Below are 24,535 nucleotides of genomic sequence, written 5' to 3'. Positions count from 1 at the left end.
GCTTGTCCGTCTCCTCCATTGGACTGTGGACTCCAGAGGTTGTTAAACAAAGGAAAAGATAAAGGATTAAACAAGGCCAAAGGGATGAAACAGTTTTTCTGCTTCTCTGAATGATTGGATCCATGCTGCCTTAACACCTTATCAGACTCTTGTTGAGAAAACAAAACTACTTGGTTTTAATGAATGTAATGAAGTTTTAGTAGTAGTAGCAGTAGTGTGTATTTATGGGTATGTGTAAGTAAACTCCTGCTAGGTAAGATCTCTGTGGTCACTGCTTCATTTAATTATCCAGTAATCATCTCAGGTATCATTTCCATTTTACAGAGTGAATTAAAGTGCTGTGCAATCAAATAATGCAGGATAGCAGAGTATACGAAGTGGAATGCATAGATGATAACCTCATTAGCAGTGTGTTCATGGCATATGGGCTGTTCAGGAAACATTGGTTTTATTGATAAAAATAAAACGTCATTTGAATGGCAAATACACGTTTGATATGAAATTTAGCATAAAACAAACAACCATTAAACATCAATCAAAAGATGAGATGGTATATTTACTAACACTTGGAATTACATAAGTATACTCTTCCTTTTAAGTATGCTAGAAAAAGTTTGTGACTCAGAGTCACAAGATCATGGTTGAAAATCCAACCTTGCCAATGATAAGCTATGTCGTGTTGGGATTTCGGCTTCATTTTTCTGAGCCTCAGTGACCTATTGACTGGAAATATTTCACAGCCGATAGGGGTGTTATGAGAAAGAAAACGAGATGGTATGTATGAAAGCAATTTGTAAATGGAAAGGGTTAAGCAGGAATACGGACAGGAGTTCTTATCTTTGTTCTGTGCTTAGTTCCAGAAAGTTGACCTTTGGGAAAAGTCAGGATGGGGAAGTTGGTGTTCTGCTGGGTAAGTGGATATGGGCACTGGACAATTTCAGGCTGTCTGAATTCCCCGACAAGAGCAGGGTACGAGGATGCTGGGACGTAAACCCCCCCCAAAAAATAGCATGAGCTAGTTAGGGGGGATGCAGGAGAGGAAAAGAATGGTTGGAAAATTAGAGTCTTGCTGTACTTGTTGAAACAACAGAGCCGAAGGAATGTAACTGGTCAGGGCTTAGATTCGGTCTTCTGTAACCAAGGACCAGCCCAGGGAGCGCAGATCAGCTCCAAGGAGCTTAACGTCTTGTTCTTTTACGCTTAGGTTATTCCCAGTAATTTCATTCCCAGCAGCCCTGATGTTTTCTGGATCTCAGTACAAGAGCTCACTTACACTGAGGTCTCCGCGTCCTGATTCTAAACATATTAACCTCAAAACAACCCTGAAAAAGCTGCTGCGAGACAGGGCCAGAGCTGCTTTTCACAGAGTCACTTCCTGCTAGTGTGGATTCAGCCTCCTTCCTCTTTAAAGATGAAACCAAGGCTTTATCTGTTATATTCTCATCGATTGAAAAATATTTCCCAAGTTGTCATCAGTATAACAACTTTGATCTCAAAATATTATGAGTGGGTAAGAAGAATGATCACATTCTGCCCCTCTCTGGAGGTGAGCAGAGAAAATGATCATGCCTTTTTGTCACAGACATTACCATCCTAAACTTTCCTGAAAGTTTCTGGAGCAGGAATCAGTATAACATGTTTAAAGAATCAGTAAATATATTTTAAGATAGAATTGACATTCTAAAATATTGCAACAGATAATGGACCTAATGAATACAATTAAATTAACCAGAAAAAATAGGTGAATGTTTTTGAGTAGCAGTTACAAAAATAAGCCTTGGAAGTTTGGAAGCCAAAGAAGAAGAAGAAAACAAAGGAAGAAAGGAAGACTCCATGCCAAAAAAAGAAAAAAGTCTATGCACTATAAATAAAATCATTTATCGAGCACTTACTAGTTGCTATGTCCTTGCCGAGTGCTCATACACTCTCATTTAATCCTCCCGACATCCCATGAGGTTTACACTATTCACTCCATTTTATGGGTGAGGAGACTGAGGCTTAGGGGGATAAAGTACTTTCTAAGGTCATACTGTTGGTGGGAGGGTTCCAGCACCTGCAATTCGAGGAGTATGGTATAGTAAGGCATGTGGAACCAGAAATCTAGAGAGATGTTTTGGTTTCACCATGAGATCTTAGGCAAGTCATTTGACTTCTCCATGCTCTAATTTTCTCATATCTGAAACGAAGGGGTTGAAATATAATCTATAAATTTCTTTTTTGTCTATAAAATTCTTTTTACCAGGGAATAGCTGAAGGCATTTGAGATTTTTAGTTCAGAAAAGGGATGTGCAGAATCAGCTTTCAAAGGGCTGTCATGTGGCAGAGGTTACCATTGAGGGCCCCTCGATTGCTGCCAGTGAGGACTGCTCTTCCTATAGGGAGAATTCCCACACTGGGTGGAGCAGTCCCCATCCCTGATCTGAAGAATCTCTAGAATCCATTTGTGGCAAATTAAGAATGAGTTAAGAGTGCATGTGCCACTACGAAAAATGCTCTCTGCTTTTTGTTATCTAAAATACCCAATATCTCTTTATTTTGAGGTGATACTTACTCATCTGCCCATTTTGAGAAAGATTTGGGGGACTGGATTACTGCCTACTTGGGACGCTAGCATTTCTTTGTGTGGACTCAGCACCATCTTGTGGACACAGCACAGTGAACTGGGAATGGACTGTGGTCTTATAACAAAAAGGAACCTGAAAACAACTCTGAGAAAGCTGCTACCAGAAAAAAGGCTCTAAGGGATCACATTTTTAAGAGGGACTCCCTGCTCTCAGAGCTAGGGACTGCCCTGGGGAATTTACTTTTGTGACTCTAACCCTATTATTAAGCCCATGACACCTGGAAGAGCATAGTGGGCAGGTTCAGTAACACAGTAAGCTAGACCTTCCCAGGAGTTGTGGTACAACACCTGGAGTTCCGTTTACTAGGGAGGACATCGGTAAAGAGGCCTCCTTGAGGAAGAGCCCCAAGCTCCTTCCTCCATGGCCTCCTTCCCCCTCTACTGTCTCTGGCCTCACCTCTTCTGGTCCAGGACACCCCTCTGCCTTGTCTCCTCTCCTTCCTGCTGGTATAGAGTCCATTCAGCATAACTTGTCCCTTTGTGCTTAAAGGGCCCCTTCCCAGTCAGGCGAGGATGGAATAGAATTGGAGGTGTGAAAGACACAGAACACTTGGGTTGTAAAATGCTTTGCCTTCTCCAGCTCTGTCTCTTAACACTGATGGAGTTGGCTCCCTTTGTGTTTGTGTTGTTTCTGTGTATGGAGAAACTGAGTAATCAAATCTGGGGCTAAGATGATGGTCTGAGGGCAGCCTTGTTTAGTGTCTTTACCCAGACTGGAAGGAGCAACCCGTGGACCTAGAGAAACCACTCAAGCAGTAGAAGCTGTCTCAGGCTATTCAGAACTCTTTTCTGCTTATTTTTCACAGTAGGTCTGCAGGGGGCAATATCTTTAATGGGCATGCAGGGCTCCCCAAAACAATAGCATCACTGCTTTTATATCTATTAATAGACAGTTATTGGCTTTATTATAATGTTACATTGTGATGCATGTACCTATTCTTTAAAATTAAATATTCTTTCAATTACATTACCGTATCTGTATTAATCCGCACTCCTTTATTTTGCTAAATATCTATTTTTGCACTTACCTTCCACGAGCATATTCCATCTAACTTCCCTTCTTTTGGGGTCGGCCTGGCCTCTCAGGAGCCGGGTAGCTCCTGGCCAACCAGCCTGCAGAGCTAATCTTGCTGGGCTTGCTGGAATTCCTCAAATTCTGAGACTCTCCAGGCCACTCATCTCTCCACTTCAGCTTCAGGGAAATCCCCACTTACAAAATGACCCCTGCTTCCAACACCCTTTCAACCAACAAGCATTAAATAGGTTGCTATTATCATAATTAGGTGGGCTAGAGAAAAGAGTTTTAGGAATTGCTTTGTTTTCTGGAATTTTCATGGAAAATCATCAGAGTGAAAAAGAGCAATAGAATGAGATACTACATTTCATCTGTATTGTCTCATCTAATCCTATTAAGAACTAAGTTGCACTACTATATCCATTTTGTAGATTAGAACAAAAAGACCCAGGTCTTGAGATGTTAATTAACTTGTTCGTGTTTATACAGCTACTTAGTGGAAGAGCTTGAATTTGAACCCAGGGGTGTGTAAGTACAAGCCCTGCTCTCCCCTCTGAGGATGAAGATAACTAACTGTACAGGAAGTGTGGACCAGGAAAGCTTACAAACTATTGACTACTTCTGACAGTTGTCAGAATTTTAATCAAGGACTTCAATGGAAACATGAACCAAAATAAATAAGCACATGAATGTGCTAAGCTGCAAACTGAACCCAAATTTAAAAAAATTTTTTACTGAACAGACCACAACCTAATGGACCTATTAAACTAAACATTAAACTAAAAATATTAAAAATAAAGAAATAAAAATAACACCCCCTAAAAACCATTAACGTATTCATTAAAAAGAATCATAACCAAACTGTTAGGTTCTTAGTTTAAAATAAGAGAGAGGAGGTCCCGAGACTTTGCCCTCCCAAAATCCCCTTGGTGTAAAAGGAAGGGAACAAATGTCATCTGCCAGAAGTCTAAACAGGAGAGGGACCGAAGCACAGGGGAGCCTTTTTTATGAAGGCAAGAATGTTGACATGTAAAACAGGCACATTACCCAATGAATGGACAGTACCCTAGCCTTGTTTTATCTAGCTAAATTTGACCTTTTGGCTTAAGTGGACAAGAACACATGATGGAAGTTTATAAATGATTTAAGTATTTGTCTTAAACAGATTATTTTGGTCTCCTTCCTATCACGCTTTTTATCAGAATTGCTAATGAGTAGCTAAATTGAATGAGTTTTATTTACATTCTTAATGCCTTTTTCCCCATGTTGAGAAAAAAGTGCTAACAGTGAAGCGGTCCCCAACCTTTTTGGCACCAGGGACCAGTGCTCCTATGAGAGTCTAATGCCCGATGATCTGCGGTGGAGCTGAGGCGGTGGATACTACCGCTGGGGAGCGGCTGCAAATATAGTTAGAGCTTTGCTCGCTGGCCTGCCGCTCACCTCCTGCTGTGCGGCCCAGTTCCTAACAGAACATGGACTGGTATCAGTCTGTGGCCCAGGGGTTGGGGACCCCTGATTTAGATGAAACTTGTAACTAAACACCCAAATATGAGCTAAGGCTCAGATGTCACTGCCCTCTGCATTAGGGAAGAATAGTTAGCCCCTCTGGGGTATGAAACATTGTGGGGGGAGGGGGGATGGGGATGCCCTGGGCGCACAGTGAAATAAAGCATTTGTCTTTGCCATTGAAGAATTCCGTATTCCCTAGATTTGGGGCCTGGAGGCAAGGCTTAGTAATACTTGCTGCTACTGACATTTGTGACTAATAAGAATTGGTAATAGTAATACCAATACAACTAATGTTTATTAATCTTGACACTGCACCAAGAACTTTACAGGTATTATTGTTTAATCCTCGTGTTAACCTGGTAGATTCTATTATTAGTTACATTTTGCAGATAAAGAAGCTGAGGGACAGAGTCTAAGAAACTTGCCCAAGGTTACAACCGGAGGTGACAGAGCCAAGTCCACCTGATACCAAAGTTCAGGCCTTAGCCACTATACCAGACTAAATATGGTTTGCCTTATCCCAAATTATCATTAGGTAGAGCCCTATTTCATGAATGGACTAATAGAATGCTTTGGGGTCTATCTCCTCACTGTGCCCCCGTGGTGTTATATACTCAATAACTGATGGGGGATAGGCATTTGATAAATATTACCTTGAGATGGAAGTGGATCCAAATCAAAATGATAATATTTATAAGTGCCATATATTACTGCAAAGTTTACATTAAAAAAATAATAGTAAGTTAAAAGTAGAATGTTATGGAAAATTCCGAATTTCCCTTTAAGTGTTCACTCCAAGGCCATCTGGTAGTCCATGTGGTGTCTTTGTGCATATTAAAGAAATGGCCCCCTTCTGACAGGATGCAGCCCTCATAGGGTACCCTACCTGGCCATGCACAACATAGCCTCCCTTAGGGCCCTCTTACTCCCAGCATATCGTAGGGCATAACCTATCCCCTGTACATGGCAGCCCTGCTCAAGTCCAGGCTACGGTTTGTAAACATACACACACTAGTGAGTAGGCCGGGGTCATGAGCAGATGAGCTTTTGATATTAAAGGCATGGGAAAGCTATCTTGGTGCTTTTGAACTTGAAATGGAGATTGTGGTTTTGAGTTGTACTGCCTAGGTTTGAATCCCGGCTCTGTCACGCACTAGCTAAATGGCCTTGGTTAAGTTAGGTGGGTGGGTGTTTGTTTTTGATAACTCAAAATCATGTTTAATTATGATAAAAACTCTATATTCAGGTAGATGGCTTTAACCTGCTTCTCTTGAACAGTCTTGGGAGAGAATAGAAACAGAAAAACCCTTTAGGGGCTAAGTAGATACAGCTGGCAGTGGACAGGCAGAGGCTCCAGGGTCAGTGCAAAAGCAATATCACATCCTCCTGCAGTGGTCACAAGAGATGACCTGGTAACTACATCAGAGTCTTGTAGGGCTCTAATCTCAAAAGGGAACAAACTGAGATAGGCAGCTGGGAATTCAGGGCAACAGTAGGCAAACATTACAGGAGAAATAAATCCAATCCCAGTCAAAGTATCCTCAGGAGTCAACGCAGGAGCCCTGCTGGTGGAGACCCACGAAGACCCTTCTGGCTCCTATGACGGATGAAAAAGGCCCAGCCCAAGGAAGATCATCCGCAACATGCAGCCCTCGATGCCACTCAGCATCTTGCTCTGGGCAGATTCAGACTGTGTTCGCCACTCCACTTTGATAGGGCTCTGGAGGCTGGGGTGCTCCACATGGCAGGTGTGCACATCTCCACGCCGAGAAATCATTTCCAGCATCACAAGGACCTGGAAGGTCCAATCTCTGTTCCTTATAAGGGGGTAGACACAATGCCGACTGTCTCCTCCTGGTCGTCCCGGAACCACCAGACTTTGATCTGGCTTGGATAGAAATCTCACCAAGCAAGCCAGCAGGTTGTAGTGGTTTGGAGCCTCTGTCCTGGATGGGGAGATGGTCACTGTGGGTTCCACTCGCTGTTGCCAGGTAAAGGGGGTGTCCACCTGGTAGTTGTGTCTGCACACCCTGTCCGCCTCAGCCCACGTCTGCTCCAAGATGTCCTCCTGCAAGTTCCCGTACTCAGCCTCCGGCCACCTGAGCTCGGTCACCACGCGGTACTCCCCCACGTTGCCGTCGAAGCACATCAACTGCTTCCGGTTCCAGATGCATCTGGTCACCAGCCGCACCTACTCCGTCCCATTGGTCAAGTAGCACAGGCTCTTAAACTGGAACACGAAATCCTCTGCGGGGAATCACCACCCTCAGTCAGGCCTCAGCCCATAGCTAACTTGACCAAGGTCATTTAGCCGGTACGTGACAGAGCTGGTGTTAGAGGCACAACACATGGCTGGCATAGTTAGGTTAACTTCCTCCTGTCAGTTAAGTCACGTTGGGGGCTTTCCTGCATGTGTGGAGGATTATCAGTGTCACTCTTAAAGCAACCTACAGGAAGGCTGCCCCGAGGGGCTCCAACACAAGCAAAACCTGTGTCTTCACAGTGTAGTTAGAAGTCATGGGTCATCTCATCTACACAACATAACTCAGTCATTTTTAGCAGGATGCTAAAAATTAGGTTCTGCCCAGACCCTGTCTCCCAAAACTGATTCAGTGTTGGCGGTGTCACCTAGTTCACATTCTTTTTGAGGTTTCGCAGATGAACCTGATGTGCAGTTCTGCTGAGAGCTACCATTCTTCAGCACACATTATGCCTTTTTCATCGGACGGTTAGTGTCACCTGATGGGGAGGGGGGAAAGTTTGTGTCTGCTTTTGGAGTGGGTCACATATCGATGCACTAGGAAGCACAAGTATCCAAGGGCTGTGACCCAGAAGCAGGCCACAGGCCACAGCCCCAGGAGTGCTTCACTCTGCCCAGCACCTTCTCCCGATGAGCTGCTCGTGAAAGGAAGCTGAGTGAGGGAGATAGAGGGAGGAACTGAAAAGTGAGTGCAAGAGGAGGAGACCTACGGGAGTTCTTGAAGGGAGGACATCATGTGGAAACAAAGTCCTTTGCTGTACTACACCCACATATTGCCAACTTTAAATTTTTAGTATTAAAAGTTGATTTTTAAGTTTCTTGACAATTTAGTCCAAGCACTTAGGAGGCAAAGGCCAAATCCCTGGAGTTTAAAGATTCAAGAACAAAATTCAACTGAGTAAATTACGAAGATCTTATTGGGCTTTATCCAGCCATTCATGAATTGGGCTGTATCCAACCTAACAGAAAGGAGCTCCTCAGAGATCTTACAGGCACAAGGGAGCAGAACAAAGAACTTAGGCAAAATGCAGACTGGTTATTGCAAGATTACTTTCCTTACTGGGGATGGCAGGGATTTATCAGAAAAATTACCTAACTGATGCAGATCAGTTGAGTTCTGATTAACTGGTCTAATATTCCTTTCCTGGTAGTGCCAAAAGTAAGTTTCAATTTGGTGGTTTGGGGTTTAGTATAAGCAACTCCATCTTGGGCCTGTGAAGTTGTCTTTAACAGAACAATACATTTTAGTAGTTTGAGGGATTGCTCTTTTCCTTCCTTTGAGCCAAAGCAGCAATAGTAAGCAATTTTTTGGTGTTCCAAAGCTGTTTCAATGTTTTAACTTGTTTCAACAGTAACAATTTTATGGGCAGTGAATGGCCCTGACTTGTCTTATCCAGCTCAGCTTTAGGCCAGCAGTGTTCTTTGTTTTTGTATCTTGTTTTTTTCCCCTTTCACCAAGTCAGAACAGCCTTCCTGACTTTTTCTGTGTTCATCAAATGTATCCTTTATAGCCCTGGTAGTGGACAGGTACTGGTCTGTGGCCTTTTAGGAATTGGGCTGCACAGCAGGAAGTAGCAACATCACCTCAGCTCCACCTCAGATCATCAGGCATTAGATTCTCATAGGAGCACTGGTCTCTGGTGCCAAAAAGTTTGGGGGCTGCTGCTTTATAGTATAAATGACAAATAGCCAGGCAGTTCACATTGACCTAACACTGGATCCAAGAAAGCTTGATAACAGTGCCAGGTAAGGTGAACTCTAGAAAGCTTAGTGTACGGGTGCTTTTTGCTTTTGTATTTATCTAATAAAGCCTTATTAGCACCTATTATGTGCCAAAGTGTAGGCTGGGAACTGGAGACGCTGTAGTAAACAGTCTCAGCCTTCACAGAATTTATACTCTTGTAGTGAAGGCACACATCTTCAGAGGACTTCATAAGCCTTGGTAAAGATACTGGAATTTGGATTTAGGCTTTTAAGGAGCCTCACTGACCAGGTCTCAGCTTCATGTTCACAGGGAGACCTTCCCTCTCATGAGAAGGTTCGCACCCAAAGGTGGTCCCATGCTGGAGTCTCTTCCTTAAGCGCTCCCCTGAGGCACTGTATCCACAGGTCTCATGCTGTAGGTCTCATGCTCAGAATGTAGTGACAGGTCCCCAGCATTAGCCTCTGATTCCTGAGACCGCATCATCCCCAGGCCTATAATGAACAGATAAATCTAAATACTTGTGGTGGGGGAGGGGAGACAGAGGAAAACTCATCTTCCTGATACAGTCACTTCAGATTAGCAAATCCTAGCTGCGCAAATCCTATCTTATGTCTCTTGAATTGGCAACAGACTTATAAAATTTATATTTTTAATACTAAAAATTTTAAGTTGGCAATATGTCAGTATAATGTTAAGGCCTTGATGTTGGGTGTTAAGCAAATTCTGGGCTGTGGGGCAACGCTGTGATTGCATGTTCAGGTGGCACCTTGAAAACGCCCGTTGTACCTGCCAGCAATGAAGGAAGGGTTCCAGGCCCAAGCCTCATCATCTGGCAAAACTCAGGTTGTCCTGGTAACTGCTGCCGATGGTCTGGGATGTGCTTTAACTCCAATCTTCAGCTGCCTTTTTTGGAAACTTCTCTGGTACATTCTGCTTAACAACAGGTAGCATTTCTCAGTGGCTTCCTGACATGTGACCCAACTGACTCCCTCTGACGGCCCTTGCTCTTGAATCTCAGTCTGAGTCTGTCCCTGTTGCAGACTTCTGCAGTAGTGATCCTGTACAACGAGCCTGCAGTTCGGAATCACTGCAGGGCCATTTTGTGTTGGGTAGAGCAAGTCAGCTGTTCTGCTTTACTCTTGGCTGTGTGTGCACATGCACAGGAGGCAGTGGGGTTTAGGGGACTGAGCACTGCACCGCCGTCAGAAAGGACAGCTCCGCTGTGAGCAAGGTACTTCTCCAGGCTCACAGTCCACACCAGCACTGTGGCATGATAATATCTGCTTCCATGTATGGAGCATGGGCTGTGTTCATTCATTTAGCCCTGAGAGTGCATAGTGGTATCTCCATTTGATATACCTGCAGGATTGTGAAGTAGATTAAATGAATTAATATGTGAAGTGCTTCGCAACTTGCTTGAAATAGGTCAGATAAAAGCATTTTATTCAAATTGGTTGGGGAAACTCAGACAAATGAAAATTGTAATTGGCAATATTTATGATGCCTTTCCACATATAATGCTGATTTACAAACACATGTACAGATTGTTCATTTAGTAAATGAATATTGAAGGCCTACTATGTATCATGCTTATTCTAGATGCTTAAGATACACCAGTGAAGAAAATCAAAGATTGCTGCCCTGTAGGGCTTAAATTTTAGCAGGCAGATGGACAAAAAACAATGAGTAAATTGTGTACTATATTAGAATGTTATGAATGCTGAGGAACAGGAAAACACAGAGCAGAATAAAGAGGATCAGGAGTGCAAGGGAGAGGGAGGTCGCTTCTTTGATCAGAATGAACCTCGTTTGTGTTTTATGTACATAGCCACTTCACTTATTCATTTAACAAAGATTTCCTGAGTGCCTACCATGTGCTGCAGCTTGGAGATGTGGTGGTGAACAGACAGATAAGGTCCTTTCCCTCCTAGGGTTTTCTTTCTGATGGGCAGAGTAGTCAGTCAACAAGCTGGCAAGTACATGTGATAAATGCAGGTTAAAGTAAGTAGTCTAGAAGAAATAAACCAGACGACGTGAGAGCAAGTAAGAGATGGGGTGGCCCTCTGAGGTGACGTTTGAGCTGGGCCTGAAGTATGAGAGTGAGCCAGTCATGGGCATTGCTGAACCTGTGTGTTTAAAGGTCCCAGGGCTGGAAGAGATTTGACAAGGAGAGTAAGCACCAGGAGGCCTACGTGGTGAGCACAGAGAGTTGGGCAGAAGGGAGCAAGTGAGTCTGGAGAGAGTGAATGGGATCCGTAAACAGTGTAGTGCCTTGCAGACCACAGTGAAGGGTTTGGACTTTTTCCTGAAATCAGAGAGAAGACAGAAAAGGGCTTGACTAGATAGATCTCTTTTGTGTTTTTAAAAGATCGCCCTGCATATTACGTGGAGTGGACCGCATAAGCAGTTCTCTCCATAGCTGCCAATTAAGCAGGACAGTCAATTCTCAAGCTGATTCCAGCCACGTTCATCCTCTGTTATGTGCCAAGCACTGCACTTTGTGCTTTTTGAGAGTGTTATCTCATTCGCTACATCCTGCCCAGTTTCTGGTTCTTCCAGCAAGAACCGACATAGAGTGGATTCATTATCTTGCAGGAGTCTCCAGAAAGCCGAGGTACAGAGCGGGTTGGGGGTAGAGAACGAAGGGTGCAGTGGGCGATGGATTTAGATAGTTTAACACAAAGCAGCACCTGGTGCTCTGGCCATTTTAGGCTGACCTATCCTTGCAACTAGCTGGAGGTTGTTCATTCTTGAACAGAATCCAGAACGTATAACAGTGTTTCCCTCTGCCTTCCCTGTGAGGCAACTGAGAGGAACAGGGCCATCTAATTGGCCCGTTAGGTTAACAAGAAAATGGTTTTTGGCTTTTGAAACCAACTCTTCATGGTTTTAGGCTCATGCCTAAAATAATGGTTTTAGGCTCATGCCTAAAATAAGAAGTTCCAGGGAACAGGAATCCTATCCTGGTCATTTTGGTAACTCTGTCCCCACAGCATTCAGATTAAAAATGCCTTCTGCATTAGAGACTCAGAGTGTCGGTGGAATTCGATCAAGACAAGAAACGGTCACAGCACCCAGGGCTTCAGAGAAAAACTCTAAGCCTATATGCCAGGTTTCTTGGACAAGCAGGAATATAGGCAGGCTTGATCCTAAGGTGAACTCAAGGTACATGGGCTACCCTAAAATACTGTTGGGTTTCAAAAAGAAAAAAAGGAAACCAAGGATCTTTCCCCTCTTTCATTCTCTCAATAAGCAGCCTGAAATATTTCACCGAGCATATTGCATCATTCATGAATCTGGTAATACTTGTTCTCACAATCTATATGCACGTAACTACAAGTCTGGAGACCAAATATTTACCTTTCAAAATAATATATTCAGGTAACGCGGTTCAGGCCAGTCTCCCTCTTTGTCTAATGCACTCTAGTAGCTTCCTTACGAACAGCCTGATTTCAGTTGAAAAACAAACATCCCTTGTCAAACTATGCCTTCTTGAATCTGATAGCTTAAATGCATTAAAGTCTGATAAATGTACCTCTTCTCTGTCCCTTTGGGGTGCATTTAGAAGGCAAATCAAGAGGATTTGCCTTTTCCTTGACACAGCTGAACTCTATAAAGGGCTTCTGTTTTGTAATCTGTTTTCGAGATCTGATGCGTGTGTTTCTAACACCCTGTCACGTGAGGAGGTCTGACGCAGTCACCCAACATGACTATGAGAAAGTGTACTGCAAAGATGTGTGGGAAGGTGGAGCCGGATCACTTAAGCAGTGTCCTTTGTCAGAAAACTTTCCACAGGGGATAACAGACGCATGCAGTAGATTCCACAGTGACATGGGCCTCGCACTGGCCCAAAATGGACTGTGAGTTTGACTTTTGCAGGATTCCAGGTCAGTATCCTAATACAGTGTTCTTTTTTTAGTTGGATTTTATTTCTAAGTTTCTTTTTATAGAAGACTCCTGGTAGAGAGGGGAGAAAGTCGTTCTGTTGATTCAGTTTTGTTATTACGTGTGTGCATTAGGAATTGAGGGGCCAACATGCTACAGGAGGGCTCTCGCCCTTTGCCTCTGATTCAGAAAAATGGGGTTCAGTCAGGCCCAGGAGAGCAGCTTTGAGTAAGTGACTTCTAGTTCTCACTAAGAATTTACATTGGATAATGTGACTTTACTTTCCATATGTCATATCTTAAAAGATTTGCTAATAAAAGTATACCGTTTTTTAACGAGCCTTATAAAGTTCCACATAATAAATATGTTGGTTAACAACTTAGGTTTTTTGAGGGTTTTTTTTTTTTTTTGCATTGTGAAAGTTAGAATTTATATGGAAACTAACGTTTTAAGTTTTTTGACATCTGTGTATTTCAGTAAAGTTGCCTCGACTAATTAGAGGAGGGAAGATTTAATTAAGCTGGAAATACTGGGAATTAGTTGATCAGATCATTGCCAGAAATTTGTTTTCTTTGTTTTCAAGTTTAGTCCCAAAGTACTAAAAGCAGTATCCAAGATATAGTGGGGAAGAGGCTAATTTAATAGATTAATGGATGGTATCATATGGGTAAACAGTACTGTGATCAAGCTGACCTCTGAGATTTGGAAAGCAAGGATGTAAACAATGATAGATTGTGCAAACAATATAGGCAGCAGCCCTGCAAATCAAGGAACAATTTTCACCCAAGCATAGTATAGAAAAGATTATTGGTCCACCTGGTTTTTCATCCATGCTCAAATTCAGGTACAACAGATCCTCGAATAACTTCATTTATTATGATATCGGTAAGGGAAAAAAAAACTCAATTCCCTGCTGTGGCCTCTGTCTGTATGGAGTTTGCATGTCCTCCACAAGTCTGCATGGTTTTTCCTGGGTACTTTGGTTTTCTCTCACATCCCAAAGCTATGCACACGAGATGAAGTGGTGTGCCTGCATTATCCCTGTCCGACAGTGGGTGGGTGGGCGTGGATGTGGGAGTGCCCTGCCATGGAAGGGTATCCTGTCCAGGATAAGCTCCAGTTGCCCAAGACCCTGAACTGGAATGAGTGGGTAGGAAAATAATAATTTTGGTTTCATTAACCTTTCTTAAATGTACATGTAGCTCACATTTATTTTAATGTTTATTCTTAAAAGTGGTTCAGGGGACTTCTGCCTTGTGTTTTATCACACTTTCATTCACTTCATCTTTAGTTTGGGATGTTTTTGTGACCAGAAATATGCTATAGGAACTTAACTCTTGTTTATGTCGGTTAGTCTATGGTGAGATTAGTTTCCTTATACATTGTTTCTCTTAAAGTTGCAGTTCCAAGAAGCTTAAGGGATGTTAAGCTTAAAACCTGGAAAATTAGACAGCTACAGAGCTTGTGTGTCTTTGTGACTGTGGATGTGTTGGCGTGTCTCTGTCCCTTGGTCTCTCCTGTCTCCTGGGGACTTCTGCCTTGTGTTTTATCACACTTTCATTCACTTCATCTTTAGTTCTTTTAGGCTCATACATGATTTATTATGTTGAGTAAAATTTTAAATAATTTCTTTATAAATGATTTCGAACATTGTCTTGTAAGCTAGAGCAGCAGTTCTCAAACTTTTTGATTCCAAAACCTTACACTCTCCTAAATCATTGAGTAGCCAAAGAGCTTTTGTTTATCTGAGTTATAGCTATCATATATATCATATTCAAAATTTTAAATGAGAATTTAAAAAACTATTATTGACTCATGAAAAATTACTATGATAAATGCAGTTGCGCAATAAAATAACGTTATTTTTTAAAACTTCTAAAGCAAAAAAATGTAGTGAGAAGAGTGGTATTTTACATTTTTACAGATATCTTTAATATTTGGCTTAACAGACAGCTGGATTTTCATATCTGCTTCTGGATTCAGTTGCGATATGTTCTTTTAGTTGAAATATGCAAAGGAAATCAGCCTCACACAAATAGGTAGTTGGAAAAGAAAAAGACTTTCCAGTTATTTGTGGATATTCTTTGATACCACACCAAAATTTGACAAGTGACAGTTTCTTAAAGGTTATTTGCAGCATGGAGTCTGAAACCATATCAATAAACTTTCAGTACCACATTACATTTAAATCCACTGGTGTCTCCCTCACCCAGGCGTCACTTTGGCAACATTAAGCATTGGTCATTTAGAAAATACTGATTCATAAGTGATGCATATCTTCCAAATTATTACCAAATCTTCCAAATCAATATTCAAAAATTGTGTATCGAGACATGTCAAGCTTATATTGGTGGATATAAATTTTGAAAAAAAACTAATTTTCCTTTGAAAGTCTGATTTTATTACAACAAAATGGCTACTTCTTTGAAATGACATGCTCACTTAGTTCATTTTCAAAACAGTTTTTGTCCAGATGCCAATACATTGATAACCATTCATCTATCAGTCATTCTTTAAAGCAAAAATGATGTTCCATGAAAAAAAAATTGGCTAGTTCCACTCACAACTCAAAAGAACCACCCAAGTTCTTTTCCTCAAGGTAGTCATTGTTTTTCAGTGTGCGTCAGAAGTATACCTCCCATTATATCACATAGAATAGTAAAAAGACATGTATTCAAGGGTCAGGATTTAATACGGTTAATAATTTTTCCTCCTGCGTATGAGCATGCCTGGCTCGATGCCTGCTAAGTAGGGTGCCAGCTGTTTCACCCACCACTGCTTTCGCACTGTTCGTGCGTATGTCCACATAGGAAAAGGAAAGTCAAGGGATATCTTAGTGTTATGGAAATAGTTTTTACCTCGCGAACCTACCGGAAGAGTCTTGGGAGATCTAGAGGTCCATGAAGCGCTTTGAGAACCACCAATTAGAAGAAGACTAGAAAAAAAAAAAAAGAACGGTAATTAATTTTTATTTTCCTAGTAATTTTACTCTTTCTAGAGTAGATTTTGGCTTCATCTAGGTGTAACTTTTAAAGCTTTAAATCGAGACCCTTTCTAAGTAGAGTATATAACTTATATGTAAAGCTATTTGCTGCTCAGCATCTGAGGAACCAGCCTTCTCTGCTGTCAACATCCTCTACAATGCATTGTCCTCTACATGTTCGGAGGATACAAAGATGAGATAGATTGTCCCTGCACTCAAGGAGCTAATAGGGAAAGATGTAAATGTGAACAAATGTATCATACTACATGCTGCAGTAAAGGTAGAAACCCAAAATGAGGAATTTCAGAGGAGGAAGGCTATGAGATGGGGTTTCACCTGAGATAAATATAAAGAATTACCAGGCAAAGGAGCAGTGAGCTAGGATAGAAGAAAAACCCAAGAGGAAATGTAGTTTTTCTCCTAAAGCTTTATATAGACGGAATGTAGAAATGTTCCAAAGTTATGAGAAAAGGCTCCCATGGCTGGGTATGTTTGTACTGTGTGTGTTGTGAGAATATTGTTGATATGGAGGTAGGGAGACTAGGCTATAGAAGAGGCCTTCTAATACACTCCTGTACTGTCTATTTTACCGTAATTATAGGTTTATTTCATTTTTTAAAGCTAATTCTTAAAGCAGGTGAAGGAAAGTCATTTTAATCATCAAATTATCTTAAGTGCCCATCTTTTCAATATATGGATGTGTATTTATTATATAAGTTCGGAGTATGGCAAAGACAAAAGCAGTAGCAGACTTCATATATACTAATTACCTAAAATTTCCCAGTGGTATTTATATAAAGTACAATTATAAAGTATGTTTATCATATATTTAAAAAATTATTTAATGTATTTTATCTACTTATAAAGTATAATTTATGAAAACGTGTACATATGTACTTACAACTATAACACGGAATTTCACATTTAATTTACACAGTGGTTTATGTTTTACACACACACACACACACACACACACACACACACAGTGGCTATTCATTCTTATTTCCTGAGATGTTCAATCCCAATGTGTATCTGTTTACCAGACATAGTTATTAGTTGTACCATCTTTCTCTCTCAGGTGTTCTGTTTAGTATGCTGATCTATATATTCACCCTATTTTTATGTACTTATATATTTACATACAGCCTATGTTCACATTTAGATAGTCATTTATTTGTATGTACATATGGATATATACATATGTTTATTAGAAGGTATATGTTAAAATCTATTACAGCTGAAATCCAAACTCAGAAAAATAGTAATGTAAGTCGGATTACCAGTTATCTAATTATAAATTTATTTGTTTAAAATATTGGTTCACCAAAATTTTTGCATTTTTAAAAATTTACTTATTTAATTTAGCTTCAAGTATACAGCACATTGGTTAGACACCTATATAGTTTATAAAACAATTCCCCCAATTACTCTGTCCCTCCCCTGACCCTCCACTTGCCAACATATTAATGCTAACTGCATTCCCTATGCCATGCTCCCCATCCCCATAACCATCTATCAACTACTAATTTGTATTTCTTTAACCTTTCACCCCATTCTCCCAGCCCCCAAATCCCCTCCCCTCTGTCTGTCACCAAATTGTCCACTATATTTATGAGTCTGTTTTTGATTAGTTTGTTCTTTTGGTTCCTTAGATTCCACATATAAGTGAAATCATATGGTATTTATCTTTCTGACTTAAATATCTTCTAAGTCAAGGCAATGTCTTTTTCCATCCCCTTCCTTTTAGTCTGTGTGTGTCTTTTAATCTGAAGTGAGTCTCTTGGAAGCAGCATGTATGTAGGGGTCTCGTTTTCTTTTCCTTTCAGCCACTCTTTCTTTTAGTTGGAGCACTTAATTCTTTTCCATTTGAGATACTTGTTGATAGGAATGTAGTTGTTACCATTCTTTATTCCTGTTTTTGATACATGTTGTCTCTTCTTAAAGAAGTCCCTCCAACATTTCCTGTAATACTTGCTTGGTGGTGATAAATTCCTTTAGCTTATTTTTGTCTGGGAAGCGCTTATCTGTCCTTCAACTCTAAATGATAGCTTTGCTGGATAAAGTATTCTTGGTTGTAGATGCTAGGTCTTCATCATGTCGAATATTTTGTGCCAAGCTCTTCTGTCCTGCATAGTTTCTTTTGAGAAATCAGCTGCCAGTCATATGGGTACTCCCTTGTAGGTAACTATCTGCTTTTCTTGTGCTGCTTTTAAGATTCTCTCTTTGTATTTAACCTTTGACATTTCAATTATGACGTGTCTTGGTGTGGGCCTCTTTGGGTTCCTGGATTTGGGGACCCTCTGAGCACCTTGGGGTTTTATGTTTATTTCCTTCACCAGGTTATGAAAGTTTTCCATCATTATTTCTGTAAATAGCTGTTCAACATCTTGTTTTCCTTCAGGTACCCCAATGACCTGGGTATTTTAACCTTTAATAGTCTCCCATAGGCGCCTTAAATTATTATTGTAGTCTTGGCTTCTTTTTTCCTGCTGTTATAATTAAGTGTCCTTGGCTTTCCCATCCTATATAGGTCATTTGATCCTCTTCTTTATTCACTTTGTTTTTTCCATTTAATATACTTCTCATCTCGGATAATGTGTTCGTCATTTCAAACTGGTTCCCTTTTATAATTTCCATTTTTATGTTTGTTTAGCTCTGTGTTGAAGTTCTCACTGAATTTATCTACATTTCCCCTAAGTTCATTGAGCATCTTTACAACTAGTATTTTGAACTCTGCATCTGTTAGATTGCTTGACTCCATTGTTTCTGGGTCTCTGTTCTCTCATGGTTTCTGCTTCTTTGTCTTCCCATTTTGGCTGCTTTTCTGTGTCTGTTTCTATGTACTAAGCAAAGCTCCTATGTCTCCAAGTCTTATTAGTGTGGCTTTGTGCGGTAGGTGTCCAGTGGCACAGTTCTGAGAGGGGTTCAGCTGCAGGCCAGATTTAGCCCAAGCCTCTACCCCTTCAGGGCCACCTGTTAAGATTCAGTAAGTAATCCACAAATGCTGTGCTTACAGTTGCTTCAAAAGGCCACACCAGAAACTGAGGCTAGCTGCCTCCAGTGTGAGTCTAGGCACTGCTCAGCAAGGAGCACCTAACTCACCAAGGATACGTATATAGCTTGGGTGGGGCTGCGAGTGGGGGGAGGTGGGGTTTCAGGGAATCCTCGGGGCTGAGTGACCTCTGTTATCCAGTTTGATGACATCTCCACTGTGGAGGTGCTCTGTCCATGCACTGGGAAGGGGGAGGGCTCAACAGAGGAACAATGGATACTACCAGTACTTCTTTGGGGCGGGGGGGGTGGGTTGAGGGTGGGGGGAGAAGAGCCTCACCACCGCCCTCACTCCAACAACTCAGTGTATCCCTGTAAGTCCCTGTACAGCCGAACTGGCACTGGTACTCAGAGCAAGCAGGTCCGTCACCCACGAAAGACCACTCGCAGACAGGGTTCCTTTAAGAGGCATCTGCAGCTGCCACAGCCTCCATCCCACTCAGCCGCTCAGAACCAGGCAGCCCCATGTCCTCACCCTGTCCTACCTTCTGCCGGTGTAGGGTGCTTTCTTATTTCTCTCCCTAGTTGTAGGGCTTGTTCATCTAGATCCAGGGCGACTTTCCTTGCTGTTTGCTCCTTGTTTCCTTCACAGCTTTGATTTGGTCGCCAGAGGGAGGAACAGAGAGGCTCTGTCATCTATGCCTTTTTTCCCCGTCCCCAATTTTTGCATTTATAACATTTTTGTTGGCCTTTTTCATGCTTATTTATTCCATCACAGTAGTACTACTGATAATAGTGACTTTATTACATGAAACTTGCCTTTTAGAAAACATTTTAGGAAGTTACATATAAATTAACTCCTCTTCTTTCCAAGTTATATTTCCTTTTCTGAAGTCTGCTGTGAGCTTTCCATTGGCAGGAACTCCTGAGACTTCTGTTTTAAGTTATTCTCTATGAAAAACTGTAGTGGAGGAGGTCGCTCTAACTTTTTTAAGTCAAAGAATACTATTTTTGGTGAGAATGACTGCCTCCCCCACCATGAGTTCTTTCGTAACTTAAGTTTAATTTTGGGAATATCCTTAAAGTAAGTATGTCTGATAAGATCTGTGGGTTATTTTTTTACTTAATGTTCTTATCCGTTGCACAAACCAAACTGGCTATCGGGGCCAGGCTGGTCACGTTACTAAGAGCAGCCACTTGGCGTTAAGTGCTCGGGTGGACAGTGTGTGTGTAAAGGTGACTGTGACGAGGGCACACAGCTCCTAGGCCCAAGTTCTTCTTGCCAGGCAGGCGACAACCCCAGTGTTGGCCAGTTTTCCTATCTTTCAAGAAAAGGTGTATTGATTTTGATGTTAAATTTAAAAAATTTTAAATATCAACTCAGTTTTTTAAAAAACATAGTTCCAGAAACTATGTAGGTCAAACAAAATGAGTGGGTACCAGATTTGCCCATGACCTACAGTTGGCCCCCTCTGGCCTTCAGACTCTTTTTTTTTTTTTTTTTTTTTTTTTTTTGCACTTTGGACAAGTAGAATATGGCTTTTACCTCTAGCACCTTTTGAAATCATCAGGTAACTATGGTGGAGACTCTTTATGACAAAACTAGGCGGTTTAGGTAAAGGGCATTGCTAAGATTGGAAAGGTGGGTGCTAGAGTCTGAAAGATTTTAAATTCTTTTAAATCTTATTTCCCCAGCTATACAACAGGCCTTGAGCAGAATTTTGGTTTCTCTTAAGGCGCCTGGTTTTAGCATCAGCCCCCAGACTTGATTCCAGCTAGTTAATACAAACTACCTGAAGAGCCTCTGAGAAAAGATGCGAAGGAGACTTTTTAGTGTTTACTCACTGTACCTATTGAATTTTGTAGCATATGAATGTATTACTTGTTCACTAAATAAGTTAAAGTATAGAAATACATATGGATTCCAAGATCTCGCCCCAGCCATTCTAAATCAGAATGTCTATGGGAACAGGAAAGGAGGAATTTATAAATCTGTACTATTTAAAAGCTTCCTAGGTGATTTTAATGCATAGCCAGGTTTGGGAACTACTGTCCCAAAGCGTATAGTAGGTATGTAGTAAACATCTGTTCAAAGGAGGAATGAACTCTTGTCTTCCTATGGCATTTAACATGATCCCTTGTACTTAACAGTTGATTAGTACATATTAGCTGAGAGAATTAAATTTTGAGTTCTAATTTTCTTGGCAGAAGGTGACCAACCTCTTCTTCCCTGAGCTTTCACTCTGGGGTAGATGGGCTACTTCTCACCTGGACCACCAGGATGGCCTAACTAGCTGGTCCCCTGCCATCAGATTGCCTCCTTCTGGTCCTTTCATCATGCTGCAGCCTGAGTGGTTTTTTTTTTCTTAATTCAAATCTTTTCAGTGTTGCCTGTAACCTGCAGTATAAAATGTACTATGGTGAGTTTTTAGCAGCAGCACCCATGGACCGATATTGGTCTGTGGCCCGTTAGGAGCCAGGCCGCCCAGCAGGAAGTGAGCGGCTAGTGAGCGAAGCTTTATCTGTATTTGCAGCCGCTCTCCAGCGCTAGCATCACCATCTCAGCTCCACTTTAGATCATCAGGCATTAGATTCTCAGGAGCACTGGTCGCTGGTGCCAAAAGGTTGGGGACCGCTGCTTTAGAGACTCTTATGATTGACCCTTCCTTTCCTAGCCCATCTCATTCTACAGATAGGTGCTGAGGCCAACCGTGTGCCTGCACTGCGGAGGACACTGAGGACAGCAGTGCCCACATCCTCTCCGGACCTCACACAGACCCTCTCGTCAGTTCCTGAGTACAGTGTACTCTTCTATCGTTTTTTGTTTGTTTTGCCCTTCTGCTAGAATTCTCTTCCCACACCCCTCTTTTATTTATTCATTGAGGCCAAGCCTTCCAGGGCCCCTATAAATAATAAATTATTATCTCATTTTCTGACATGTACATATATTTAGTATAAGGCCTACTACCATGGATTCCAGTTATTAGTTGACAATTCTTTCCCTAGACTTAGCTCCTTGAGGACAGAGACTTGCCTTATTCTCCCCAGTACTTCCAACCGTGAGCACTGTGTCTGACCATGTTAGGCATTAAAATAATTACTGGATAAAATTGATACCAGAATGAAGGGTTTTTTTGTGTGTGTGCCAAGAAGGCAAATCAGGGTGCTACTTAGTAAGTATGATTTATAAAGGATTTCTGCCGCACAATGGTAGATGGTCCCCTGAAAGATGTCTTACTTGGATTTTCCACAGTTGTGAGGATGTTTTAATAACATATGTAATGGTACTTTTTGTTATATATCTTACTCTAACTATAAGTGAGACTAAGATATTCGGTGTTAACAGTTGGCCTTTAGCTAACCATTCTAACTAAACAATCTAAGAAAGGAATCAGAAAATCCTACAGAAGTGAATGGGGCTTATAATTTGACACCCTCTAGCATATTTATATTAGCTTGATGTGAAATACCGTCTTCCCCAAATGGAGCCTGGTGGGAGGTTCAAAGTGCTGTGAAATGGAGCCTGATGGGAGGTTCAAAGTACTGTGGGATGTTTTGCAAGAAGCAGTAATTTTGAGGTAGAAGGACAAAATAGATGACGTCAGCATATAACTAAGCCAAGTTGGAAGCCGCCAAGTTGAATCACATAGCATGTGTTTTGTCAGATCTGAGACTATCCATTCAGTCTGGATAAGGAATTGAAATAATGTATGGCCTTTAGAGAGAACAAACAGGATAAGACTGTATGAGTCAGGAGAGAAAGTGAATCCTATAGGGGTCCAGAACAGAGAGACCACAAGGAAGGCAAAAGAAACATCAGCAAAGTATATATGTCATTATACTTTGTCGCCTATAACCCAGTGAAGGACAGACTCCTGTGATCTATTCAGGAGTGACCCTCTTTCCCTTCAGCGTCACAGAGGAACCCATAAAAATTCCATTTTATTTAATTTCATTTTTACTTAGAGATTTAATCCCAAGACTTCTAGAAAATATTCATGGAAGATTATAATTAGAGGCAGGGTAAACAAGAATAGAAAAACTAACATTAAAAGCAGTGAGACAAAAGTTGCATCAGAAACCCAGGCTTACAATATCTGCAACAATTGATGATAAAAGTTAATTTGAAGCTTCCTTGTCTTGAGAATTAAAAGAGAAATATGGTAAGTATATTGTTCTCATTATCTGAATTGAAGAATTTGTTAATAGAAATGTACTCTTTCCTATGGCTAAATGAAATAAAAGAAAGGGACCCTCGTATAAAGGACACTGAATAACATAATGGGCACAGTTTATAATACCTTTACAAAAGGTAAAAAGAGATTCTTTATGTGGTCATCTGGTCTTTCCAACTAAACAAATGCTATTAGCTAAATATTATATTCCAATGCAATGAAGACATTGCCACTGGGAGTTAAAGAAATATCATCAAGCTACATGGCGTTCTGGATGTCAGTTCATGAGGGATTAAGAGACTGGATGATCAGAGGGGTTGGTTGGTTTGTTTTGGTTTTAACTGCCAGAGTGATGTATTAGTGTATAGTGGAATTAGTTTAGTGAGTTACTTTTACCCTTTTTTTTTTAATATGAAAGGTAGTAGAACAGAACAGAATACACCATATGCAGTAAGGGTTAAGTTTTAATTTCACTTGTCTTAAGTCACTAATGTACCACGTACCTATTGTAGGTGAGTATAAAAGGCACTGCTTTTGACTATTCCTCATGAGACTATTTGTTGGTAGGCTCTGGCCATTCCAGGTTCATTATAGAACACATATAGAGAATACTAAGAACCAGCTTTGGGAAAAACAGAGATAGGATCCTCAGACCAGAACAAGAGCAATGGTGCCCTTAAATTGTGCTAATTTAGGAACCTGTGACTAAACTCAGTATTGTAGACTCAGAAACATACTTTCCTAATTTCTTTTTTTGTTTGCCTTCAGTACCTCAGAGTTCTTTTTGAAAACCCTCATCTGCTTTGGCTACAATGAAAGGGAAATCAGAGAAAGGATGAGATGGATCCCCACAAGGTCCAGTGGTACAGAGGTCAGGGTGGCCCTGGTGGTCAGACTCAGTCATGCAGACTGAGGCTTTCCATTGAGAGACCCTTTAGAGCCATAAATTTGGAATGGCTCCTCTAGATGGTGCTTTTTCCCTAAGCAGGCAGTACCTTTCTTTACATACATAGGTACTGCTCATTAGAGAAAACATAAAAATAAAATCATTTTCCTGGTTCATGAATTATGTTTGGATCAGATCACCAGGGCTGTCTTTGAAAATAGATAGGAAGCTTGTGGCAAGACTATGGCATTGCCCAACTCTAGGAGTTGAATGCAACAGCTTTAAGTGACGATGAGACCCTTAACATTTGTGAAGGGAAAAACCCTCCGCCCCCCAAATTTGGACATGTATATATAGCTACAACTTTGAAGAAAGAGTTCTGGGAAGATTTCCAACTATAACAATTCTTAGCAGTGGTATGAGAAACAGGCTGGGGCAAGATAAAGATTTAGCTTCTTGTGTCGACTCCAAGTCTTGGAAACGAGAGAACGAGATAAAAACCT

General features: G+C 41.2%; 1 protein-coding gene and 1 pseudogene across 15 annotated transcripts in view; one reads left to right on the top strand and one right to left on the bottom strand.

Moving 5' to 3' along the window:
- Window positions 1-24,535, top strand: part of ZBTB38 (zinc finger and BTB domain containing 38) — a 105,409-nt gene that overhangs the window by 74,414 nt on the left and 6,460 nt on the right. The gene's annotated exons all lie outside the window — the stretch shown is intronic.
- Window positions 6,539-9,413, bottom strand: LOC107509416 (annotated as a pseudogene).

The sequence above is a fragment of the Rousettus aegyptiacus genome, unplaced genomic scaffold (assembly GCF_014176215.1).
Source record: "Rousettus aegyptiacus isolate mRouAeg1 unplaced genomic scaffold, mRouAeg1.p scaffold_m13_p_4, whole genome shotgun sequence".
Taxonomy (NCBI): Eukaryota; Metazoa; Chordata; class Mammalia; order Chiroptera; family Pteropodidae; genus Rousettus; species Rousettus aegyptiacus.
The sequence above is the reverse complement of the archived record's forward strand: the minus strand, read 5'-3'. Positions and strand labels throughout refer to the sequence as shown.